Here is a 24556-nt window from a genome sequence, read left to right on the forward strand (position 1 = left end):
ACTGGGGAGGCAGCCATTCCCCACCCGTTGCCTTTCTTGTCAATTGCCCAAATCAGTGACCTGGGCCTTCCAGGTGCTGCTTGCCCTGGATTCTTCCGCCTTATTAGGAGAAAGCTTTCCCTTACTTGGGGTGTGCAGTGAACGTCCTTGTGCTATTCAAGCATGTACCTCATATGGCTCGGGCCAACCACGCAGCGTATCTGTCCCATGAGGAAGGAAACTGGTCTTTGACTACATTCAGCTGTCAGGAAGAACCCAGTGGCCATGGGAGACCACTGCACACTACAGTTGCTGATCATATTGCCTCTCTTCTCATATCTGTGAGTAAACCATAACCCAACAAGTGTCTGGGATGAAAATCCTCCTGGGTGATGCCAAAAAAGTTATGCATCAGGTCAGGTTTGTGGGCTCCTACTCCTTGCAGCTGGCAGGGTTACATCTCTGCTGTCCTCACATGGCAGGAATCCTCACCTGCTCGTGGTAGCTGGATCTTCCTGTCAGAGAGAGGTTTATTCCTGTTAGTCCAAACTGAATGCAACCTAGCTTTTCATCAGTAGGTGGAAAGAAAAATAAATCATAGTCTATCTATAAAATGGAATCTTACCATAAAAGTAATGAACTGCTAAAACATCTTCAAATATGAATGAATCTCAAAAGCATTATGCCAAACAAAAGCAAACCAGACATAAAAAAGAATACTGTATATGATCTCACTTATACTAAATACTAGGAAAGGCGAATCTAATATACAGCAAGAGAAAGCCGATGGATCAGTGGTTTCCTGGGTTTGGGTTGGGAGCAGGGTGAAGATTGACCAGGCAAGAGCACAAAGGAATCTTTGGGGATGATGGAAATGATTTATCCTGATTGCGGTGGTGATTAAATGGGTGTGTGCTCTGTTGAAGTAGATACTTAAAATATGTCCACTTTATTATTATCAATTATACCTCAATGATGGATAAGGAAATGGCAACCGACTCCAGTATTCTTGCCTGGAGAATCCCATGGACAGAGGAGCCTGGCAAACTACAGTCCATGGGGTCACAAGAGTCGGACACGACTTAGTGATTAAACCACCACCACCACCATACCTCAATGAAGTCGATTTCAAAAATGAAATGTAAATTGACTAAGTGCTCCAATGAAAAATTAAAGAGTGTCAGATTAATTTTTTTTTAATTCATGATATGCTATTTAAAACTGACATTTCCAAAACCAGACAGTTTAGAAATGTTTGAAGGAATAACCAGAATAACACATAGAAGACAAATATTAACAAAATGAAGCTATTGTAAAGAATGAATTAAACATTTAAATAGTGACTTAGAAAGATGTCCCTGATAGGTTAAGTGGGAAAAAAGGGGGCCCAGGATATAGTGTTTACACTTATTAGCCAGGGACCACACAAGAAAGAGCACACTGGTGAGACCTGACTGATGAGCATGGAGTGAGGGACCAGGTGGGGCAGGGGTAAGGGAGCCGGCAAAAGATGCTAAGGCACCTGGGCTGGCAACAATAGTAAGCCACTGCCAACCCTCCTTGTAGAAGGTAGAAACTAGGGCAACAACCTTACCCAGCCTGGCAGCAATGGACTACAGGCTGGAAGAAGGGGAACAGAGGGGCATAACTTCTCTCTCTCCTTCTGATAGTCTTCCAATGTGTCTCACAAGCCAAACCCTAGAAAAGCAATCAGTGTAATCAGCACAGATCAGCCTCCCAGGCCACTGAGCATAAAACTGAAGAATGTGCGAGCAGCACAGGGACAAGTATAAAACTATCAGCCCAGACACCACTCTGTCAAAACACAAACACAAAAGGAACAAAGCACAATACGAAACACCAGAAATCTCTCTCATGCGTGCTCTCACCGACTCATTTCTTCAATTGTCTTACTATGTTTTTATGAACCTGAAGAAATAACGAGAATAATACAAGACATTTGACATGGACTTAAATAAGAAACATTAGTCTTTAAGAGAAGTTGGGGAGAGATGTATCTTAACTTCTATATATTTATATGATTTCATTTGATTAGGTGTGCATGTATCCATTGGATTTTATGAACACACGCTGAAATAAAGCAGCATTATACAAATTACCACCATTTAAACATGCCTGTAAAATTACACTTCACAAAAACTGTAAACATTGGTGGTAATAATTTGTCTTGTTTCTATTAGTTCTCAAAACTTTTTCAAAACTATTTTCATCTTAGTTTTCTTCTTTTCATCAGAATTAAATTGACAATAAAACTGCTTTAAACAGAACAAACAGGCCACAGACTAACAAAGGGCATCATGACTGAACTTAAAGGTGTAATCCATGACCACTGAAACCATCCGTGTAGGGCTATGTGCCCATACTCTTAAGAATCATGGTTACTGGGACTTCCCTGGTGGTCCAGTGGCTACGATTCCACACTCCTAATGTGGGGGCCCTGGGTTCTATCCCTGATCAGGGAACTGGATCCTGCATGCCTTACTAACAGTTTATGTGCTGTATCTACAGATCACACATGCCACCATTAAGGCCCAGCACAGCCAAATACATAAAGTTTTGTAAAAAAAGGAAAAAAAAAAAGAATAATTGTTATTATCTTTGACAGTTGCTAAATTTAAAATTCAAGGTATAGAAGTACACAAGTCAGTATGTATGTGCCACTGTTTACATGTGTACATGTACATGTGTGTGTGTGTCTAATATCAGTATGTTTTTATGTGAAATGGAATTTTTTGTATGAAAATGCAGTAAGAAATCCATCCTCAATTAATGATTCCACCATCTGGACATTCTTGTCTGTGATTCTCCATTGTTCCTGGCTCTAACTTCTTCTGTGTCCGTCATTATCATTATTCTTCCTTGCCTGGCATTCTTCTTGTTTATATCGTAAATGAATGGTGGGGAGTATGCCTTCTCTGGGCACAACCTGCTTTCTGCTGGAAAGACTGTGGAGCCAGCAGTTTGTTTTAGTTTGACTTGTGGGTTTTTGACAATTGAATTCAATCAACACTGAGTAGGTTTCTATTCATTCATTTATTCATTCAAGATATGATGTTGTTCAATTGCTAAGTTGTATCCAACTTTACAACCCCAAGGACTGCAGCACGCCAGGCTTCCCTGTCCTTTCCTGTCTTCTGGAGTTTGCTCAAACTCATGTCTGTTGAGTCAGTGATGCTATCTAACCATCTCATTCTTTGTCTTCCCCTTCTCCTCCTGCTGTCAATCTTTCCCAGCATCAGGGCCTTTTCCAATGAGTCAGCTCTTTGCCTCAGGTGGCCAAAATATTGGAGTTTCAGCTTCAGCATCAGTCCTTCCAATGATATAACGAACATCTCTAAATCTAACATCTAACTCCTAGATTTAAAACATTAAAATTAAGTTCCACTAATGTGCTCTTTCTCTATCCATCCTCTTGTCTCAATCAGAGGCAGTTAACCACTATCCTAAATTCTGTTTTTCACTTTCTTGTCTAAACACTCATATACATGCACACACATATGTACTTAAACAATGATTTTTTAAAATTAAATTGTTTTTAATTTTTCAAAAGGTCTTTATGCTGAATGTAAACTTCTGTGGCCCACTTCTTATACTCAAGGACAATCCGAGCATATTGTTACAGGTATTCTTAGTTGTTTGTTTCCTGTACTATGTAATGTTTTATAGTGTAAATATATCAGTTTTCCTTTCTTTCCAGTCTATCGTAGGTTCCAATTGTCTACTAATGTTAACAATATTGCTAGACATATTTCTGTATGTATCTTCTGGTACAAATATGGAAGAGTTTCTCTCCAGTCTAGGAACAGACTTGCTAGCAAGGGTCTTAGGCTATGTGCAACTTTACAAGGCAAAAAACCAAATTTTCTTTCCATTTATACTCCTATCAGTCAGGTTTAAGGTATTCTTCCAGCCTTCATCATCTCTAATGGTTTTATGAGACATTTTCATATTTGCCAAACAAATGGATGTAAAATGTATTTAATATTGGCTTATTGTTTTAATATAACTTATTATTTAGTTACTATTTGATAACTAATTATCCATTTTCTTCCAGTAAAATATAATCTTCATAAAGCCAGAACCACCACCACCCCCCCAAAAAAAAACTTAGTAGATGTCTGATGTATTCACTTTTAATCAACTTCAAGTGCCAGTAAGCATAAGCAAAATTTGTGCGTAGACATAATTCTGAAAATCAAATTGATTTATTTTCTTCTAGCTCCCTGTCCCTCTCTTAGTATAATGATGAATACCTTTAGGCTATCTGAAACTAGAGGTGGAAAGATCACACTCTATCTGATCTCTTTTGTAGACTGAATCTCTTTGTTCTCTGAGAAGTTTTACTGAGACTTTCATGCTCAAAGTGTGTTTCAAACTTATCTCTTACTGTCTGAAGTCTAGGAACGATTCACCTTTTCCTAGTTTTGGAAACCGCCAAATATATCCTTTCTCTATTCCCTCTTATTTCTGCTTCTAAATCAGTCAATTCTTCCTTGAGTTTGATCTATTTTAATACTTAGTTAAAGGCAGTCAATAGTGGCCAATATAAACAATCTTATTATTGTCCACCACTTTTTCTAAAGCAGTGGTTCTCAGCTGATGACAATTTACCCCCTCAGGGGGCAGGCATTGTTACAATGTTTCAAAACATTTCATATTGGTGTGACTACAAAAGTGCAAAGGCATTTGGCAGGGATGTTGCTAAACATACTGCAATTCACAGGACAGCCTCCCACAAGAAAGAATTATCTGGTCTAAAATATCAACTTGTGCTTCCTTGGTGGCTCAGTGATAAAGAACTCACTTGCCAATAATGCATGAGACAGTTTTGATCTCTGATCGGGGAAGATCCCATATGCTGCTGAGCAACTAAGCTCACGCTCCACAACTACCGAGCCTGTGCTCTAGAGCTCGGGAGCGACACCACTGTGCCCACGTGCCAAACCACTGAAGCCCCTTTGCTCTAGAGCCTGTGCTCTGCAGAAAGAGAAGGTATCACAATGAGCAGCCTTTACACCGTAACTAGAGGGTATCCCCTACTTGCCACAACTAGAGAAAAACCTGCAGAGCAGTAGACCCAGCACGGTTTTCAGTCGCTCAGTCGTGTCCAACTCTTTGCGACCCCAAGAATTGCAGCACGCCAGGCCTCCCTGTCCATCACCAACGCCCGGAGTTCACTCGGACTCACATCCATCGAGTCAGTGATGCCATCCAGCCATCTCATCCTCTGTCGTCCCCTTCTTCTCCTGCCCCCAATCCCTCCCAGCATCAGGGTCTTTTCCAATGAGTCAACTCTTCGCATGAGGTGGCCAAAGTACTGGAGTTTCAGCTTTAGCATCATTCCTTCCAAAGAAATCCCAGGACCGATCTCCTTTAGAATGGACTGGTTGGATCTACTTGCAGTTCAAGGGACTCTCAAGAGTCTTCTCCAACACCACAGTTTAAAAACATCAATTCCTTGGTGCTCAGCTTTCTTCACAATCCAACTTTCACATTCATACATGACCATTGGAAAAACCATAGCCTTGACTAGATGGACCTTTATTGGCAAAGTAATGTCTCTGCTTTTGAATATGCTATCTAGGTTGGTCATAACTTTTCTTCCAAGGAGTGTCTTTTAATTTCATGGCTGCAGTCACCATCTGCAGTGATTTTGGAGCCCCGAAAAATAAAGTCTGACACTGTTTCCACTGTTTCCCCATCTATTTGCCATGAAGTGATAGGACCAGATGCCATGATCTTAGTTTTCTGAATGTTGAGCTTTAAGCCAACATTTTCACTCTCCTCTTTCACTTTCATCAAGAGGCTCTTTAGTTTCTCTTCACTTTCTGCCATAAGGGTGGTATCATCAACATATCTGAGGTTATTGATATTTCTCCCAGCAATCTTGATTCCAGCATGTGCTTCTCCCAGCCCAGTGTTTCTCATGATGTACTCTGCATAGAAGTTGAATAAGCAGGGTGACAATATACAGCCTTGATGTACTCCTTTTCCGATTTGGAACCAGTCTGCTGTTCCATGTCCAGTTCTGTTGCTTCCTGACTTGCATATAGGTTTCTCAAGAGCACAGCCAGAAATAAATAAATAAATTTAAAATGTCAATTGTACTTCTTCTGAGAGATCCTAATCTAGAGATACAGGCTCAGGGAATGTATAGTCCATCTTCTGATTTATGATAGGTGATAGTATTATGAAATGTTTTGCCATTGCAAGGCATGAGTTGCCATCTTTCCAACTTTTTCCAACTCTGTTTTTGCTGCCTAATGCTAAGCTAATGTCATGAATCTTAAGGCTTTTTTTACATTAATATTTCACTTTGAGGTAGCAATTTTCATATCTAGGTTGGCCTAAAGGCTGCAAGAAAAATTCCAAAATTTCAATGACTTACCTCAGTAACAAGAGGTATAATGGGTTTATTTGTATATAGCTTTCTTTCAAAGACTGGTGGTTCTTACCTTTTTCAGTATTTCAGAGTCTTTCTGACAGTGAGATCTATAAAAATCCTTCAAAAGCATTTCAGGAGAGAAAGAACTAATTGTTAGACATTTGCCACTCGGAAGGCATCAGATGGAAAAGGGATACAATAGCAGCATCAACAGTTTAAACAGGCACACCCCCCTTCTCATTAACTTATTCAGTAGATTTGGTTTGAGTACCATAAGTGCCAGCTACCATTCTAAAATCTGGGGAAACATCAGTGAACAAAACAAATAAAGACAGCTTCTCTCTTGGAGCTTACATTGAAACAAAAGAAAAGCAGACAATAAACACAGTAAGTAAATTATATATGATGCTAAAAGGTAAATGAAGTCGCTCAGTCGTGTCCAACTCTTTGCGACCACATGGACTGTAGCATACCAGGCTCCTTCATCCACGGGATTTTCCAGGCAAGGGTCCTGGAGTGGGTTGCCATTTCCTTCTCCAGGTGATCTTCCCGACCCAGGATAGAACCCGGGTCTCCCATATTGCAGGCAGATGCTTTACCATCTGAGCCACAGATTTAAATATCAACAATGACATTAACTGGAACATATACTCAGTTTTCACTGGATGAAAACATGGAAGCAGAGAATATTCTTTCTGGAAAAGTGGCTGTAAAAAGAAGGGAGATACAAGTCATGAGGTCAATGACAGGTCTTCAGTTTTCTCTAAAATAAGAGATATTGTTCTTTGTTTATATTCTAAAGGGGAAAGAGTTTGAATATACAAAACAGAATAGGTTAATTAGAAGAACCAGTGTCCAGAAGGGGTTAGAATTCTTAATAAAAAGTTGAATTGTCCCTCACCAGGAGTTTAATATGAAAAAAGAATTTTTATGTAGTCACTTTCCAGATATCTCTCATCTCTCTCACTTTCACACACACACACATACACACACATGCACAGGCATACACAGAATCACTTGGACCTTCTGCTTATAGAGACTATGTTATTATGCTGCCACAGCTGCTAATAACATCTGAAGGACTGTTGAGCTTTCTGAACCCATTTCTTGTCTAACAATGCAATAGAATAAAACTTTGTAACAAATTCAGCAACCAGCTTTGTGCTCTTTTGATTTCTGTGGTTTGCAAAGAATCATACTTAATTCAGAGTTTCAGTAAGAGTCTCTAGATAGGTACTTAGATCAGCAAGCATGTTCTCTTGTATGACATCCCAGGAAAAATATTTTCTGAATTAAATGTGAGGATTTCAGAATATTTGCATTTTCTAAGTGTTTCTCAGAAATTGAGAAGTCCAGTTTCCTCTTGTCTTTTTGCATCTTAGTGTGGTTGACTGAAAACTGACAGTAAGTGACAGTAAGAATTCAAACAATCTATCCAAATATCTTTTTGAATCTTGGGCATATGGTGTATCTGATTCTATTTTAAAAAAATATCTAGCCTACTCTAAGCCTTTGTAGATATTCACACTGCCTCATTTTCTTTTCTTCGCAAATGGCACTTGTCACGTGTAAGGAAAATAGCAAAGGTTATCCTACTCTGCAAATAAGGTAACTCATCTAATTCTAATAACTATGGTCTAATCTTGGCTCTTCCAATAATACTAAAATAATTGAAAACCACACCATGAACAAGTCTAAAAGCACCAACGTGACATAAAACTAATTAATCACTATCAATTTAATATGTGCCCTATCCATTCAACCAGCTCAGCTCCTCTTGACTTTATGGATGATATTCACTCAGTTCACTGTGCACATCCATCCTTTAGAATACGGAGTTCTGTCTCTCCTCCACTTACAGAGGTAGTTTAATGTGATGAACTCTTTCTGTCATAATTCCACAGGTCAATCCTATCATCTTTCAGAGACTACCTCTTCCTCAAAGGAGTATAGGAACGTGTACTGTGAATTTGCATTGCAGCCTTTTCAAAGTGTTTCTGGGCTACATTTCCCTTCTAAAATTGTTCATCTTCTTTCAGGATCACAGTGGAGACCTCTCCACTGGCATTTCTCTTTCTCTCAAAGCACCACAAACGTCAATGATATTTTCCCCTTGTATTTGTGTGTTGTAGGTGCAATTATGTACATAAGGTAGTTAATCTCTTTGTAATAAAGAACATGTCCCTCATCCTCAGTGCTAATCCTCAGTTCTATTCAATACATAGTCAAGCACATTAATCATCTTTTATTTATATATTAAACTTGAAAACTCTGTATAGACTCTCTTTAGTTTTTAAGTAGATAAAACCTGCTGTAGAGTCTTAGGCAGGCTTCCCTGGTGGCTCAGATGGTAAAGAATCTGCCTGCAATGCAGGAGACCTGTGTTCAACCCTTGGGTCAGGAAAATCCCTTGGAGAAGGGAATGGCAACCCACTTCAGTAGTCTTGCCTGGGAAATTCTATGGACAGAGAGCCTGGTGGGCTACAGTGCATAGGGTCAAAAAGAGCTGATGATGATGAGTGACTAAGCACACACACACACATAGGGTCTTGGGCAAGTTACTTGAATGTTCAAAGCAGCTATTCCTTTGTCTGTTATAAGTGTGAAACAATACCATTTATTCCATGTAGTAAGGTGCCAGAAGCGTTGGATAAATGTTACCTATATTCTTATTCTTACTGTTATCACTCAATTTCTGTACAGCTTGAAATGTGCTACCAAGCTCTGCTCTGTGGGAGGAGACAATGGGGAGGCTATAGACCAGGTGCTCAGTGGTCACTGTGTCTGCAATGAAGGGCACAGGCTGTGCACAGGCTGATGACACGGGAGAGTAAGAATTGTAGAGCACAAGGGCAAAGCTCCTAATGAAGGGATCGCAGTGTGTCATAGGTCTTGTCCGCAGAGCAAGCACAAGGTTTTGGGGCCATCCCCTCCTTAGACATGTGCCCTACCTTGGAAAAAGCAGGGTCTCCTCATGACATTTGCACATTTATAGTTTCACAGCACATTTTTCCGGCATAAAGATTTGTAAATGTGCATCTGCCTTAAAAGTAGCATTTCTGGCTTCCCTGGTGGCTCAGATGGTAAAGAATCTGCCTGTAATGATGGAGATCCTAGTTTGACCCCTGAGTCAGAGAGATCCTCTGAGAAGGAAATGGTAACCCACTTCAGTATGCTTGCCTGGAAAATCCCATGGACAGAGGAGCCTGGAGAGTGTCCATGGGGTCCCAAAGAGTTGGACATGACTGAGTGACTAACACTTGCACTTTTACTTTCAAAAGTAGCATTTCTAGGGGCTTTTCCCTTAAAAGGGACTCACTGAAGTCAGTGTATATCAGTTGGGCAGGTTTCCGCTGTAATTTTTCTTGGTGCACAAGAGCAAATTTTCTTTTTCTCCCACAGTATTAAAAAAATATATATATAAATATATATATAATATATATATAAATATATAAAGATATATATTTATATATATTATTATCGATATATATTATTTAAAAGATATATATATTAAGAGTACAAGGTTAAAATATGTGTCCATCTCTATATCATTGTTTTCAAGCATGTGGTGAAGATAGTGCTACGACATGTTGGAAGGCATAGTAGGGGCAAAGGCTTGAAGCAAGCTTTCATTGGGGGCTTGCTCTGTCACATACAGCATTTACCCTGGACGAACATGCCTGGGATTGCCTGTTAGCTGCCCCAGAAGGATAAGAGTTGGAGCACAGCAGAGGTCCCAGGGTCGTCCAGGCCAATCAGCTGCCCATAGATTCTGGAGAATAGTGATTATTGTCTTAATCCACTGAGTGTTTATAGTTTGCTGTGCAGCATTCTTCGGCATACAGCAGTTACTGACTTAATAGTCACACCGTGTCACATCGCATCACGTAGAACAACTTATGTTGGTTTCTATTCTTCATTTATTGAATTTTTAATTAAGCTCAACCCAGATACCAAAGAACCATCACAGGAAACTGTGACATCATAGAAAAAATTGTACATAAAAGAGGAAAAACATAGAAAAACCAGCTAGATGACTCCTGCTGTCTTTTCTATCATATAACTTTTGTTTAATACACTATTAAAAATGAATCAATAAATCATACCACTGTGCTTGTGCTCAGAGCATTCTTTGAGAGACACTGTTGATACCGCATTCTGGCCCCCACCCACACAGCTCCTTCTTCTAAGGTAATTTCAGTGGATCCTTGAGACCTAGCTATGGCCAATAAAGATGTAAAAGTAGAAATATCTGGATGCAGGGAGGTTAAGATACATTTTTAAAATAAAAATACTCAGATGGTATGACCCTTCAGCCACTCCCTTCCTGCGTAGAATATAAATACCGTTATGATGGACAGAAGTACAGTGGGCATTTTTGCGACTTGAGTTGACATATGAAGAAAAAAACAAGAAATGTATAGAGAGACTGAATCTGCCATCATTGAGTTTCTGAACCAGTGCAAGCAGCACCCTGTTTTCCTGGCTCCCAGTTATATCTGGAAAATAACCTCTTCCTTAAGTCAATCCTCTGTTCCTTGCAGTATTTGTCTCTCTGTTGTACTTACATAAGTCAAAAGGAAAAGTCAAGATATACTATGACCTAGAGTCCTCATGTTAAGCTTATTAGTGTTGTTATTCTCAATTACCAAAATCATCATTATATAGTAACTATCACTACCAAATCCCCCAAAACCTTTATTAAAACCTAAAAATAAAGGCATTAATCCTTGAATTAAATTGATTAAATTCTAAATTTTTACTGTATTCAAAGAAACAAAAGATGCTTTAAGATTAGGATCTATACCCTTGGTGAATGAACAAAAGAAAATTTTCTAAAGTAATTAAAGATGAAATGCTTTTGAAAAGGTTATCCATATATCAAAAGCTCAAAACATCAATATCAAGTGGTTAGTAAAATTTAGGCATATGTAAGATACAATTAACTTGTCTTCAGAGTATTACAGGTTCTCCTGTAGGCCTAATTGTGCACTTTTTCCACAGCTTTCTTATATTCACAGTAGAGATTAGGAAATCGTTAGCTTAGTCATTAATTGGTAAAGATTTCTTTCCACCAGTGAATTTTCATTGAATATTAACACATGATTAACCCCACCTCACGTATAAAGAGAAATGATGTGAAACCATGTGAAACCCTGGAAATATTCTATGCCTATTGAAACCTACTAAATAATTCTAGATCATGGATGCAATGCCTTTGCTCAGAAAACTATGTCCTTCCATTTCATGATATAAACATGAGTAATGGCACCCCACTCCAGTACTCTTGCCTGGAGAATCCCATGGATGGAGGAACCTGGTGGGCTGCAGTCCATGGGGTCGCTAAGAGTCGGACACGACTGAGCGACTTCACTTTCACTGTTTCACTTTCATGCATTGGAGAAGGAAATGGCAACCCACTCCAGTGTTCTTGCCTGGAGAATCCCAGGGGCAGGAGAGCCTGGTGGGCTGACATCTATGGGGTCACGCAGAGTCGGACACGACTGAAGTGACTTAGCAGCAGCAGCAGCAATGCAATTACAGGGCTTATATACCTCACTTCAAGAATAGGCCAGTAAAAACCAACTTGATCCTTTTTTTTTTTTTCTTGAAGTCACTGAAATAGCTCAGAATTTAAGTTACATATATCATGTATATTTGTTTGATACCATAAGGTTTTCATCTAAATTCAAAACCTAACTCTTTTTGGATATATTTGAACATTTTTATTGCATTTAGTAATGAGACTTGAATCCTGATAAGCTAGAATGTGTGATGTGGCTGGATCATACCAGATAGGTTACTTCTGAAATTAGTTTGAATCAATAATCCAAAAACTAGTGGATGGTGGGGAGACAGTAAAACCTATTTTGCTTTAGTTCTGCTGTGAAATAAAATCAAAACCATCAAAATGAAAACTCTCTTCATCACAAATATAATTTGCAATCTATACTAGAGATCCAGGGGGAGTAGATAACAGCTAAAATAGACAGATAAGGCCAAATGAAGGAGCTAAAAGCAAAAGGAAACTAGTGATAAAAACAGAATATAGGCCAGCAGGCAGCCCCACCAGCACAGGGAAAATGTGCATAAGCACATTCGGGAACCAGCCTCCAATCATGGACGCCTGCTGAACACAAGGCTTCCTTTTCATTAATGTGCTAGAAAAACAGAGGGTTTACTTGTCCTGTGCCAGAGAGATACAAGACGAGTACCTCGTCAAAGAAGTCTTTTTTGTTTTTCCTTTAAAGAGAATAGCAGGGCCTGATGGTGGAGAGGAAGGAGGCAGAAGAGGAGGCACTCCTGGCTTGATCTGCCTCCCCATTGGCAGTTCGGGAACAACTAGGAAAATGAAACAAAAAACGTACTTTATCTGGAATCCCCCAATGATGAAACACCGAGGCAGGGGAAGGAGATGGTGGTATGAATAATAAGAGACTCTCCCAGGCCTTTTTGCTCTGCTTGTGGAAAGCTGTGGAGCATGCTAAGTCTGTTCAGTCGTGTCTGACTCTTTGTGACCCTTATAGACTGTAGCCCACCAGGCTCCTCTGTCCATGGGATTCTCCAGGCAAGAATACTGAAGTGGGTTGCCATTTCCTTCTCCAGGGGATCTTCCCAACCCATGAATCAAACCCACGTCTTACATCTTCTGCATTGGCAGGCAGGTACTTCACCACTAGCACCACCTGGAAAGCTGCCACTTCTGTGTTATTCCTTGTCACCAAATCTAAAGGATGGTCCTTCTGAGCTGTTGCTTCCTGTGGATTCACATTCTTAAGGGTATTTGCTCCAAAGATGCCATCCCTGCCTCTTCCCAGTCACGACTGATGGATATTGAAGTGCTATGTAAAAATCGGAGCATTAAAAGGCCATTCCAGAATTAATTCTCAGGGGGGACCATTCAGAAGAGAAGGGAAGGGGAATCTGGGTATAGCTCTCCTTTTCTTTCTGCCTTCTTGTATCAATCTAAGCTCTTTGAATGAAGCAGGAAAAAGCCACGGGCTCAAGAAGTACTTAGTAGGCAGACCAGTGTCTCCACATGTATATGTATTTTTGTTATTTTCCTTTTGAAAGGAAAAATTGAGCTTTGAATAGCCAGGAGAGGCTTGTTATGATGTGGTCGCTCAGTATCTTTATTCAGTTTCATCTTTCTCTCCATCATTAGCCTCTAGAATTCCAGCAGACCAAACTCTTTGCTTTTCTCTGAAATCCACTCCATCTCTTCTGTTTGGGCATTTACTGACCTCTGAGAAAACCTGCCTTTCACCCTCTATCCTGCCACACCACGCTTCTGAGAAGATTCTAGAAAACTCCCTGCACACAAGAAGATTGTGGTGCACTCTCCTCTCTGCGTCTTTAGCCTTTTGAGAATGCATTGATTCGAGCAGTTTCACAGGTCGGCTTACTAGTCTTTTTCTCAAAAGACCATAAGTGACTTGAAGACAAAAACTTTATCTGTTCATCTTTTTATTCTGAATGAAAAACACATAATAGGTACTCCAAAACATCCACTCTTTAGAGAACTAAGAGTTACTTTTCCCTCTTTTTAGGTTATTGTTGACATCAGCTCTCTTCTCAGCTTAAAAAAAAAAAAATGCTTGTTGATTAAATCCAGTTGATAGAACCCATTCTTCACCTCTGATGTTTAACTTGGTAAGTTCTCTACCTATGTTAAGACTGTAGAAATAGCTTTTGATAATAGTTCAGGATAATTTTCCAGATGATGTGTTTTTTGGGACAGACTCTGACTTATCAGTTTGTCTCATTGTATTTAAATCATATTTTTCCTCAATAAAAGAGCTATGGCGTGGGATCAGGAATGTAACAAAAATCTCATTCCTACAGAAAAAGAAAGCCTTCAAGTGAAGACACAGCATAGAGTCCTGCCTTTGAGGTGTTAATAATGTCATTGTCTGTTCTGCAATGTCCAGTCCAGAGCAGTGGATCTGACCCCCCAGAGAAGACAGTCCAAATGTGTGCTTGCTTTAGTCTAGGGTCCTTCAAATCAGCCAGCTCTCAGTCTCCTAAACACTGACCCCCAGGGAAAGTGATGCAGCCTGGTCGCCATCAGATTATCACTTCTGTGACCAGGAAGTCTAATGGGGTCAGTTTGATTTTCATTTCACTGTTTCCTTTTTGTAGAAAACAAAGGGAAAAAAGGTTTTAATCATGCCTCCATTTACATTATACAAGAGCCTCATGGGGGTGCAATTTTCTCTCTTTCATTGAGCATCAGTTCTATTTTTCATCTGGATCAAGAATTAACCCAGGAGAATAAGTATTTTCATTTGAATCAAATACATTAAATCAAGATGACTAATATTAAGCCAATGCTTGGAAAAACCAGTGTCAGGAAAATCTGGTGTTTGGCTCCTCACCATGTTTAATATGAGCAAGTAATAACACACTCCAGTATTCTTGCCTGGAAAATTTCATGGACAGCGAAGCCTGGTGGGCTACAAACCATGGGGTCGCAAAGAGTCAGACAGGACTGAGCGAAAATGCCTAAGGAAACAAACCTTCCTTGGCATAGCTGGGACCAGCGCTATTGTTTCATGGAATGAGCATGGATTCTCCACAGGATGAGGTTAGTGAAATAAAGTGGTCATTTCTAGTGACATCTGGCAGCAGCCCCCAGAATTCCAGTCTCTAATCAGAAACTAACGAAGATGGCTCTGCAGCCTGGCAGGCCCCAAAGTCTCAGTTTTCTCCTTTTCCAGCTCATCTGGCTCAAGAAGTGTCAGGAAAGCAGCAGCATCTCTCCCTAATGGCACGGCTAACAGACACATTTTTCAATTGAAATGTTGCCAGCTGACTGTATTCCTCCTTCTTCCAATCCCAACATAAAAATAATGTACAAATTTTTTTAATGAAGCATTGACCTAACAAGTAAATATTGGTCTGATCATGTCAACTGAAATGGGAGTTGAAATGGGGGTTGGGAAGAAGTCTCAATAAATAGCAAGGATGGTGGCCCTAAATCCATTATCCAAGCTACTTGGGAGTCTACACCTTAAAAAAAAAAAAAAATCCACCTTCTGATTTCCCAAATTCCTTTCCTCCTGCATGTCAGAGCAGAGTTTATGTGGAACAGATGGTTTCCATGTACACACCCTATACTCACTGTCGTGCCAAGCTTATGCTTCCTTCACTTTCTTCATGAAAACAGGCATGCTGAAAATATGTTTGCCGGTGGCACGGAAATGCTGTGCACATTTTAGCCGTCATGTCAAAGCAGGAAAAATCAGAGCCATAACAAGTAAAAACAAAAACCACTGAAAAGTAATTTTTCCTCCACCAGGCAATAGTCATTTTCAAGCCAGAACATGGTACATCATCAATGCTTTGTGTTGAGCTCCATTCAAAGAAAAGAGGGGTGGGTATGATGGGCATCAAGACAGAAAAACCTTGGAATAGTTTTTTAGAAAACAAAGGGTTTTCAGTTCTTGTCAATTTCAGACAGGAGGCCTCTGATTCCATAGTGAGGGAAGCAGAAAAGGGCTGGCTTATGAAATGTTGTCTACTTTTGTGCTTAAGTATCTGCACAGAAAAGTGAAATTTTCCTCTTTTTTTGCTCTAATGTTTTATACCATGTAAAGTATCACCTAATAGGTGGTTGAGATTCATGAATTAAGTAAATATTACAAATAACAAAGCAAAAAAATAAAATGTTAAAAAGTTGAGTCCTTAAGCTATTATTTAGCTTGCTAAACTACATCATCTATGAGTCTGTTTTTAGACTGCCTCCTTATATTTTGGATTATTCTGAAGTTAACAATGAGGATCTTAAAAAAAATTAGGCATCTCTATTCTCTTATCTTACACAGTAAATGCTCATTCAAAGGAAGCATTGTCTTAAACATCATATCAGCATAATACACAAGGCAAATTCCTTTCCATGAGTCATTTAATCCCATGAGTCATTAACCTATCATAATATTTAGAGTTGGAAAAAATCTTAGAAATTAATTGATTTACTTCTAAAAAATGAGAATTGGACTTCCCTGGTGGTCCAGTGGTTAAGAATCCACCTGCTGATGCAGGGGACACAGGTTCAGTCCCTGGTCCAGGAAGATCTCACATGCCATTAAGCAACTAAACCTGTGCGCCAAAATTATTGAGTCTCTGCTTTAGAGCCCAAGCTTTGCAACAAGAGACGCCTCCGCAATGAGAAGCCTGCACACGGCTATGAAGACACAGTACAGTCAAAAATAAACAAAATTTAATTTTTTTTCTAAAAGTTAAAAAAATTAAAAAATGATAATTTATTCCACTGAATTATAAGCAACAGGCTATTCACATATAACATTTCTTGAACTAATGAAATAAAACTTGTACTCATCCAGAAATATCCATTCATCACCTTCTGAAAATCAAATCCCTTTTGAGCACTAAAAATATAAAGAGGAATAATGAAGAAGTTCATGCCCTTAAGGTAGCTCACAGCCTAGTTAGGGAGCTTGACAAATCAACACTTTTCAGTATACTCTTTATTTTTCCTTAGGACCTTTGCCTAAGCTTATAATTATAGATTTATTAGTATAATTATCTGTTTAATTACTCTCTCCTCTGTTAAAATGCAACCTTCAGGAGAAAAAGGGCTAACTCTGTTCAGCAATTATGTCCAGAGCCCAGACAGCATCTCAAACACATAATAAATATGTGTTGATTCAATGTGAATGATTGATTACCACCTTTTGAAGGGCACTTTAGCCATATGAAACGTAAATGGGATAAGGATGCTCCAGGTGAACAAGCAACATCTGAAGAGGCAGGATGTTAAGGAGCCACCAGTGTTTTGGAAGGTGGGAGGAAGCTTGGAAGGAACTTAGAACTGAAATTTGAGGAGGCCAAGACATAAATGGTCTGGATTATGAAGAGCCTTTACGTTGTGCTAAGGAATTTAGATTTCCTTATCATTATGAAGAGTACCAACCTGTTAACAGATTTCAAGAATGAGAATGACATCATCGACTCACATCTTGGAGGGACTGGGCTGGCAAGGCTGTGGAACATGGGAGGGAGGAGGGTCAAATAGAAGCTATTATGGTGCATAAAGGTGATGAATGTGAGTGTAGAAAGGAGCGGGTTTTTCAACGAGTAATAATGATCATATCTGGGAGACACAAGGATTCATCATCATCTCCCAGATTTCTAGCTGGGGCGATTGCCAGAACTAAAATTGTGATATAACAAGTACCATAGGAAGCTATTCTGTTTCTTGGGGAGGAGGTTATATTGAGGTTCTCTTTGAACATGTAGGAGGATGGCATTATATAATTCTGAGTTCAATAAAGAAATTTAGGAGTGATCAATATATAGATAATAATTAAAACCTGAGCAGGAATGATTTCCCCCAAAAAACCACATGTAGAATGAGAAAATAAGAGTGCCAAAGAAAGAAGAAGATAGTTGCTAAGAGATTAAGGAACAATCACAGAGTTAGGGAAAAAAGCAACAGAACAATATCATGGAAATCCATGAAAGAATTCCCAAAGACAGAGTACAAGAACAAACCACTTATCTGTCAGTATGGCAGAGCAGAAAGGTAAGACCAGGGCTGGAAAATCCTTGTTACTATATTTAGAATGTAGGTCATAGGTGATTTGGACTAGAGCCATTGAGAGGAGTGAGAAAAGTGGAAGCTAGAAAACCTTTTACTTCAGGGCCAGCCCTGTATAGTATAATTTTGTCTATTCATTATTCTGAATCAAGTTTTCCCTTCACATAGATGGTTAAATATCTGGGGAGGAAGGAAGTGCAAATTTTATGAGTTTCAATGAAGAACTATAGTAAATATTTTATTTTGTTTCAACAAATATTTATCAAGCATCTGCTATGTGTCAAGTTTTGTGCTAGGAGTTGCAGACACAAAGATGAATAAGCCATGATCCCTACCCCCAGGGGATTCAAAATATATTTAGGGAGACTCAAATACACACTTCAATATGGTAAGTGCTATACTAAAGGTATGTATAGAGGCTATGGTAACACAAAAGATAAATAATTGGTTTTGCTCAGGCTAGTTGGGAATGGAGGTTGCAAAGAAAGGGCAGTTTTAACAGGACCTTGAAGAAGCGGTAAGATGATATGGGCATACCCCTGTTTAGTGCAGGGTGTATGTTTCTGAAAATGCACAAACTAACGAATGATTAAATAATAAGAGCTGTCTTTGTGGCACAGTCCCCATGGAACTGCATACCAAGCATCATACACTGAACCAGCTATGGAACTCTCTTTAAATTCCCTCAAGCATGACAAGTGGCAAGACATAATTTCATTCACATGCAGTTCCTACAGTAGCAGATCAATCTTACCAAGCCATAAGGATCTTTAAGACATAAATAAGATAAAAGTACTTCTTCTGATCTAACTATGGATCTGTACTTTCTAATTCATTGACTATTACCCTGAATGTACTTCATGGTGTAGTTTCTTGGCAATTTTGCAGCACCCCCAATAACATTTACTTGTATTCATTTGTCAGCTATGAAGGGTCAAAGTTGTTCACTAAGAGAGGCCAAGGAAGAGTAAAAGTGGAATTAAAAATGAAGTACAGCACCATGAAAACTGAAGCAACCTCTGAAAGGCTCCTTACTGCTCACTGGCTAAGAGTCCAGACTGATCGTCAGTCTACTGAACTGGCTGATCCATCACACTATGTTAATACATTAGATAGATGGATAGATAGATAGCATAGATGTGTGAACATATAATATATTTTTGAGGTAAAGAGCACTATTACGAATATGTGTTATATAGGGCAGCACTAAGTGAAAAAAAGGCTCCAAATGAACTCATCTACAAAACAGAAAATTACAGATGTAGAAAATAAGCTTATGGTTACTGGGGAGTAGAAAGGGAGAGATAAATTGGAAGACTGGGATTGGCACATACACACAACTATAAATAACATAGATAACTAATAAGGACCTACTGTATAGCTCAGGGAACTCTACTCAGTACTCTGTAATGACCTATATGGGAAAATAACCTAAAAAAGAGTGAGTATAAGTATTACAGATTCACTTTGTTGTACAGTTGAAACTAATGCAATATTGTAAATCAACTATATAACCCAACAAAATTTTAAATAAATAAATAAAAGCTGATAACACTTAAAAACAAAGACTATGAAAAAGAATTATATATGTAAAAAAATTAAAAATAAAAAAATCAAATTTGACTTCATTAGATGTGAAAAAAGTACATCTCAGTATATATAAGCATATGGATTCATGAAAGTATATGGGTAAGAAATTTGAAGTGACTAAAGTGGAGTGTGGATGGCACTGAGGAGTGAGAGATAAAATTGGAAAGGTTAAATTCTGTATAATTTGTGAATGCCACACTGTATGTTATAATAAAAAGTATGCACTATATTGAGCCTCCCTGGTAGCTCAGCTGGTAAAGAATCCTGCTGCAATGCAGGAGACACCACTTCAATTCCTGGGTCAGGAAGATCCCTGGAGAAGGGACAGGCTACCCACTCCAGTATTCTTGGGCTTCCCTGGTGGCTCAGATGGTAAAGAATCCACCTGCAATGCGTGAGAACTGGGTTCAATCCCTAGGTTGGGAACTCCAATCCCCTAGAGAAGGGCAAGGCAACTCACTCTAGTACTCTTGCCTGGAGAACGTCCATGAACAGAGGAGCCTGGTGGGCTACTGTCCATGGGATCGCAAAGAGTCAGACACGACTAAGCACGGCACAGCATGCACTGTGTTATACAGAAAGAAGCAGGCTCAAATTTTAAAAAGAAAAATAACACAATCACTAACACTGATGGAAATATGGAGACAATTCTGGAGACTGGACAAGCTGAAGGCCGGGAGATCAATGGGAGACTGAGAGACCCAGAATAGCAGGGTTGAAATAGACAAGGGTTAGATCACTGGATGTCCAGGAGATAAGAGCTCCTCTTCATAAGGTCATTGAAAGTCAAAGATTCCCAGCAGTGGTGCTGGGGAGCAGTCCACTGCAGCCTCGAATGGGCAGTGGCAGGAAGAGGAAATGGTTTTAGGAGTCATCTTCCAGGCCCTCTTTGTTCATATAAAGCAAGAACCACCAAGTTTAAGAAACAAATTATTTCTAAATGGTTCATGCCTTCTGAGTTTCCTTCTTCTCCTTCCCCTCGCTCCACTAGATAAAACTACCCTCCTGAATTTGTGTTTATCATTAATTTATTTTCCTTTTAATATAAATATTCATTGTTCAAGAATATATATTATTTTTCTGAAAATTTTAGTACTTTATATCAATGGTGTCATGCTCTATGTTTTTAACTTACCTTTTTTTTTTTTTTAAGGAAGTCTTCTTACCTCAACATAACCATCCATCCTGATTAATTGTTACCTGTATTGTTACCTTGCTTTATTTTTACTATCATTCTATTGTATCCAAAACTATTTCTAGAATTTTTAAATTTACTTTTTAACTTTATAAAAAAAATACATGAGCATTAACCCTTACAGTACACATGCCATAAACTAATTTTAAATGGATTGTTTTTTAACAATGAAAATGAGAAAACAGCATATCAAAATTTGTAAAATACAGTTAAAGTAGTACCAAGAGGGAAACTTATACCACTATATGTATATGCTAGCAAAAAGGAAAGTCTAAACTTAGCTATTTCAGTTTTACCTAAAAAGACTTCTTTAAAAGGGATAATGAAACCCTAAGTAAGCTGAAAAAAAGGGACTTTTTAAAAGTCTTGAAACACTTACACATAAAGGTTATTTACTGTAGCTTACTTACTTATAAAGCTACAGTAATAAAGACAGAGTAGCATTGGAGTCAAGATAAACAAATAGACCAAAGAGACAAAGTAGAGTCCAGAAAAAGAGTCACAATCAAGCCAATTGATTTCCGAACACAATCAAAGGAAAATCAGTGGGAAAAACATCTTTTCAAAAATTGGTTCTACAAATATTAAATATACATATGGAAAAAGAAGAAGGAGGAGAAGAAAAGGGGAGGGGAGGGAGAGAAGAATGATACCTGCCATAGAAGAAGTTCGGTCCACACCTCTGCTGCTGCTGCTTAGTTGCTCAGTCGTGTCTGACTCTGTGCGACCCCATGCACTGCAACCTGCCAGGCTCCTCTGTCCATGCGATTTTCCAGCAAGAGTACTAGAGTGGTCTGCCATGTCCTCCTAATCCATACCACACAGCATATAAAAAAAATAAACTCAAAATTAATTTTAGACCAAGATAAAAAACTAAAACCATAATCCTTCCAGAAAAAAAAAAGCTAGACAATCTTTGTGATATTGGATTAGGCAAAGATTTCTTAAATATACTCAAAAAGCAAGTATATAAAAGAGAACTTTGATAAACTGAATTTCACCAAATTTTAAATGTACTCTCCAAAAGACTCTGTTAAAAGAATGAAAATACAAGACACAGTTTTGGAGAAAATATTTACAAATCATGTATCTAATAAAGAACTTTTTTATCTGGAATAGATAAGATTTTTTCAAAACTCAAGAAGAAAGAAAACAACCTAAAAAAATTCTTAAAGCATTTGAACAGACACTTCAATAGGGAAGGTATATGATGACCACTAAGCACTAGTCAAGGCTATGGTTTTTCCTGTGGTCTTGTATGGATGTGAGAGTTGGACTGTGAAGAAGGCTGAGCGTCGAAGAATTGATGCTTTTGAAGTGTGGTGTTGGAGAAGACTCTTGAGAGTCCCTTAGACTGCAAGGAGATCCAACCAGTCCATTCTGAAGGAGATCAGCCCTGGGATTTCTTTGGAAGGAATGATGCTAAAGCTGAAACTCCAGTACTTTGGCCATCTCATGCGAAGGGTTGACTCATTGGAAAAGACTCATGCTAGGAGGGATTGGGGGCAGGAGGAGAAGGGGACGACAGAGGATGAGATGGCTGATGGCATCACTGACTTGATGGACGTGAGTCTGAGTGAACTTTGGGAGTTGGTGACGGACAGGGAGGCCTGGCGTGCTGCGATTGATGGGGTTGCAAAGAGTCGGACATGACTGAGCAACTGAACTGAACTGAACTGAAGCACTTGCTGTTTTAAAATGGTATAAAACTACTTTGGAAAACAGTTTTTCAGTTTCATAGTCATAGATATTGTATATTTTATTACTTAAAATTCTATGAAATAAAAGCTAATTTATAGTGACATCAAGCAGATCAGCTGTTGTTTGGACTAGGGTAAGTAGGTAAAGGACAAGAGAAATGGCGGGCAGGAACATGAGGAAAACATCGGCAGTGATGGATATGTTTATTATCTTGATCATGATGATGCCTTCATGGAATATGTATGCATCAAAACTTACCAAATTGTAAACTTTAAACATGTGCCATTTGTTGTATGTAGATTAATCCTTAATAAAGTTGCTAATAAAACAGTTCCCATTTTGAGAGTATATTTGTCTCCATTATGAAGACATTTATTCTTCCATCTAACATTCTAGTTCCCTTAAACTTTCCATTGAATGTTTAGAAGCCATGTGATGCGTTGCACAGTTGATAATTATCAGGTACTCCTGTTTAATTGAAGTATACATTATTATTCAGTGTGCTGCAGTGTGCAGGGCCTGACAAAGGTCCTTAAAGATCAATACCTCAGTTTTCCACTGTAACAGGATATTCAGCTTGGTGTATGGCTTCCCAGAATAAAGAACACATCTCCCAGCTTCTTTTCAGCTTCAGGCGTGGCTATTTAATAAAGGAGTGACAAATGGGTGTGAATGCAAACAAAGCCTATAAGTTTTTCTTTAAAGAGAAACGCTATCTTTATTTCCTCCTTTCTAACACCCTGTTGTTTGAAAGGATAGTTGGTGTCAAATAGTTTTGCACCATATGGTAGAGAGGGCAACAAGATGGGAGAACCTTGGATCCTTGTACATCTTGGTGGGACAAAGCTGTCACATTAGCTCTGGAATTTCTACCTCCAGATTGTTATCAGAGAAAGAGAAACAAATGTACTTACATATTGTCCATACCACTGTGATTCGGGTCTCTATTTTCTGCAAAACCTACATGCTAACTGTCATAAAATTTGACACCTGTACTGAAGTAGCTTCCATAATAAACTCTAAAATACAAGATGATCAGAAGATTCAAATATCAAAATCAGAATTTCAAATATCAGAATCTGGAAAGGCGATAAGTGCTTTGTTCTTTAAACAAGTGTTTACACTTCAGCCTGTGTTTAGAAAGCAATTTCCTGAAAGGTGTAGCAATAGGAAGAAATGTAGGGAAAACTCCAAATGGTGGTGTACAACGATTACTTCTCACTTTCAACAAAGTTCTGTAAAAGAGAGATACAGGCTTATTCAGTCTGCAAGTAGAGATGGAGAAGAACAGAAATCTGAGGAAAAAAGAGAAGTGCTTGTTGCCTATGGCCTTCAGTAAGTAGTAGATTTATAATCTGGCTATTTTGAAACTTATACGGCTGTATAGGCCAACGTTTTTTGTTCCCAGGTGTAAACTGTTACAAGTGACAGAGTCAACACTGAAAGACACATGGCTTGTAGAATTTTCAACTTATCTAATATTTGAGGCAAGTAAGTACTGGTCAGAGCCACAAAAAATGTGTCTTCATAAAATAGAAGATTCATGAGTAATTTTGCAAAAAGCATCTATGATATTTTTGCAATGTCTGTATAATCAAGTAAAAGGAAAATTAAAATTAAAAACTAAATAAGTAATATTGAGAGTAATTCATGTGGTTGTTTTCCATGTAGTATTAACTCATTTAATATTTTAACTGAAGGGTTTTGCTTTATTAATGCATTGTGTTTGGAGCCCAGCAGTATAAATTATAACATTTTACAATACCTAAACTCTGATGAAATTATTAAAGTGTCATAACAAGTCGAGTAGAAAAATCATAGACAGACTATTAATGTTTCAATAGTTCTAGTTCATAAGGGAATGCTAATCCCACTGAAGTACAGAAGTTATGGTTATTATGATTAACAACATATAAGAAAAGAAATAGGAATGTGAAATTCATATTAAAAGCATGATATAAAATGCAATTATTATAAATTGACAGTGATTCATGCCATAAAATTTAAGCTAACTTTCCTAGGAAGCCATTACCTAGTGAGTCTGAACATTTATATGAATATTTTTTTCATAGGGAGAGTACCTGACACTCCCATTTTGATTAACCTCACCACTAGGTGCTTA

The sequence above is a fragment of the Bubalus kerabau genome, chromosome 6, assembly GCF_029407905.1.
Source record: "Bubalus kerabau isolate K-KA32 ecotype Philippines breed swamp buffalo chromosome 6, PCC_UOA_SB_1v2, whole genome shotgun sequence".
NCBI classification, from domain to species: Eukaryota; Metazoa; Chordata; class Mammalia; order Artiodactyla; family Bovidae; genus Bubalus; species Bubalus kerabau.